This window comes from Mastomys coucha, unplaced genomic scaffold (assembly GCF_008632895.1).
Source record: "Mastomys coucha isolate ucsf_1 unplaced genomic scaffold, UCSF_Mcou_1 pScaffold11, whole genome shotgun sequence".
Classification (NCBI taxonomy): domain Eukaryota; kingdom Metazoa; phylum Chordata; class Mammalia; order Rodentia; family Muridae; genus Mastomys; species Mastomys coucha.
Window position 1 is genome coordinate 31,798,361 of NW_022196893.1, and position 3,248 is coordinate 31,801,608.

The window sequence follows — 3,248 nt, forward strand, 5'->3', positions numbered from 1 at the left end:
TGATGAAGGCATTACTCTCCATAGTCCTTCGAGTAAAATGGTAACATTTGCTTTCCTGTTTTGGTTGAGGCAGTGTAGCCTCGGCTGGGTCCCTCTGTCACAGGGTGAAGAAGGGAGCCTACCTCTGGGTGGAGACGTCTTGTCTCCTCTCTTAAGGGTTAAACCAATGGGACAGGCCAGGGACCTGGCTAGGTGACTCTCCTAGGAAGAGGAGTTCATCTTAAGATAATGTGCTTTTCCTTTCCAGGGTCCCTTCAGGATGAGCTGCCATGAGATGTGGCTGGGTCCACACCCCCCCCCCCACACACACACACCCCTTTTGCCTTTCGGTGGCTTAAGAAAGAAATAACCCAAAAAAAGCCTAAGTATACTTCCCACACACACACACTTTTTTTTTTAAAAAAAATATGGAACGCTTCACGAATTTGCATGTCATCCTTGCGCAGGGGCCATGCTAATCTTTTCCGTATCGTTCCAATTTTAGTATATGTGCTGCCGGAGCAAGCACCACACTTTTTGTTTTATAAGTCAAGGGTTTCTCTGTGTAGCCCTGGCTGTCCTGGAACTCTCTGTAGACCAGGCTGGCCTCGAACTCAGAAATCTGCCTGCCTCTGTCTCCCAAGTGCTGGGATTAAAGGTGTGTGCCACCGCTGCCCCGCTCAAGTACACTTCTTAACTCCCTTTTGGGGCTGCCTTCTTTACTCCTTCCCTGCAGCCTCGATGCCTGTCCCCAGGTGGCGGACCTCCTTACTGCCCCATTGCTAGCCACATGGCTTTCGCTGCTAGCTCCGGTCTCCCCTCCCTTTCAGCCATGAGGTTTGCAGTTGCTTGCAGTAGGGGGTGGGTGTTGGGGGCTGGAGGTCCTTTTAAACTCAAAGTTACCTTCATGCTTGCTTCTGTCTGTGACTGTCATTAAATTATTTTATTTTTGGTGTTGGTTTTTAAGACAGGGTTTCTCTGTGTAACCCTGGCTGTCCTGGAACTCACTCAGGCTGGCCTAGAATTCAAGAGACCCCGTCTCCCAAGTGCTGGGATTAAAAGCATGCACCACCACCTCCACCTGGGTGTAATTTATTTTACTAACAAAACTAAGAACCCCACGAGAGGACCCCAATTTGCCAGGTATTGTATGATGGCTCTGCTGGGACTCCCCGAGATCTCCATTATCATTTCTTACCTTTTAAGTGAACCCTCTCTGCACCCTTAGATCCCAGCAACAACAGCAGCATCCTTTGCCTCAGAGGCCAGCATAAGAATTGTGACAAGGGCTGAAGAGATGGCTCAGCGGGTAAGAGCACTGACTGCTCTGAAGACCATGAGTTCAAATCCCAGCAACCACATGGTGGCTCACAACCACCTGTAAGGGATCTGATGCCCTCTTCTGGTGTGTCTGAAGACAGCTACAGTGTACTTACATATAATAATAAATAAATCTTTAAAGAAAGAAAAGAAAGGAAAGGTTTAAAAAAAAACAAAAGAGTTGTGACAAAACCTGGGTATGTGTTCTGAATACACTCCAGGATGGGGAGCAACTCAGGAGAGTGAAATGAGCTACAGCATTAGAAATGGCTCCCCATTTCTGCCTTTGTTATTGATTTTCTGCCTTTTTTTTTAAAATTATTTATAAAAAAACAAAAAAAAACAAAAAAACAAACAAAAACATTCTGCCGGGCGGTGGTGGCGCACGCCTTTAATCCCAGCACTTGGGAGGCAGAGGCAGGTGGATTTCTGAGTTCGAGGCCAGCCTGGTCTACAGAGTGAGTTCCAGGACAGCCAGGGCTACACAGAGAAACCCTGTCTCGAAAAACCAAAATAAATAAATAAATAAATAAAACCAAAAAATTATTTATAAATGAGTACACACTGTAGCTGTACAGATAGTTGTGAGCCTTCATCTGGATTTGGGGAATTGACTTTTAGGACCTCTGCTCCCTCCAGTTAGCCCTACTCACCCTGTTCACCCTGTTTACTCCAGCCCAAAGATTTATTTATTATCATACATAAGTACACTGCAGCTGTCTTCAGACACATCAGTGTGTCAAGATCTCATTGCAGGTGGTTGTGAGCCACCATGTGGTTGCTGGGATTTGAACTCAGGACCTTGGGAAGAGCAGTCGGTGCTCTTACCCGCTGAGCCATCTCACCAACCCAGACTTTCTACCTTCATTATTGACTTCAACACTTTTAAATAACAACAGCCACCCCCCACTCTCACACCCCACCCCCTGTTTAGCTTCCAGACTCACTTCCAACGACTTGGCATTTGTATTTGTATTTCTCAGTAAATTGAGATTTATGTTCCTATTGTGTAGACTGTTCTTCAAACCAACAGACCACAGGGATCTGCAGAAAACCAGGTGGACCTGACTTGGAAAAAAGCGAGGCTTTCTGAAACTGGCCTGCCACAAAGACGTTAAAAACCTGTGACAATGTGTTTATGTTGAAAGGTGTCACAAAAAATCTACGTCTGTTAAGCTTTACTTGGTCCAAAGGTCATGAAAGACCTATATAAACGTTTCCCTGCCTCAGCCCGCGTTGCTTGCTCAACTCCTGATCCCTAGGGAAGCAAGTGGCCCAGCGGGCTGTTAATTCTTTGTGGGTTTTTTTTTTTTTTTTTTTTTTTTTTTTTTTTTTTTTTTTTTTTAATTTTTTTCGAGACAGGGTTTCTCTGTGTAGCCCTGGCTGTCCTGGAACTCACTCTGTAGACCAGGCTGGCCTCGAACTCAGAAATCCACCTGCCTCTGCCTCCCAAGTGCTGGGGTTAAAGGCGTGCGCCACCACCGCCCGGCTCAGGCTGTTAATTCAAATTCTTGCCTTGCAGAGTGTGGTCTCCTGAGGGTCTGAATCTCAGCTCTGACACAACACTATACAGAGAAACAGAGACTCTGCAAACAGACTACCTTGATGGATTCCTTTTCAAAACGACTTGTATTCTTTTCTTTTTCTTTTTCTTTTTCTTTTTCTTTTTCTTTTTCTTTTCTCTCTCTCCCTCTCTCTCACAAGTTCAGCTGGGTGGCGATGACACGTACCTTTAATCCCAACACTGAGGAGGCAGAGGCAGGTGGATGTCTGTGAGTTAGATGGAGTCCAGCCTGGTCTACAGAGTGACTTCCAGGCCAGCTGGGGCTATCAGAGAGGCCCTGATTCAAAACAAACAAATAAAAGATTTAGGTTAGCAGGGCGTGGTGGCGCACGCCTTTAACCCCAGCACTTGGGAGGCAGAGGCAGGTGGGATTTCTGAGTTCGAG

The 3,248-nt window shown here is 46.2% G+C and overlaps 1 non-coding gene across 1 annotated transcript; it reads right to left on the bottom strand.

Annotated features, from left to right (window-relative positions):
- Positions 1–401: 401 nt before the first annotated feature.
- Positions 402–508, bottom strand: LOC116083033. Its single transcript, XR_004115571.1, has one exon. It is a non-coding gene; the product is annotated as a U6 spliceosomal RNA (small nuclear RNA).
- Positions 509–3,248: the final 2,740 nt, after the last annotated feature.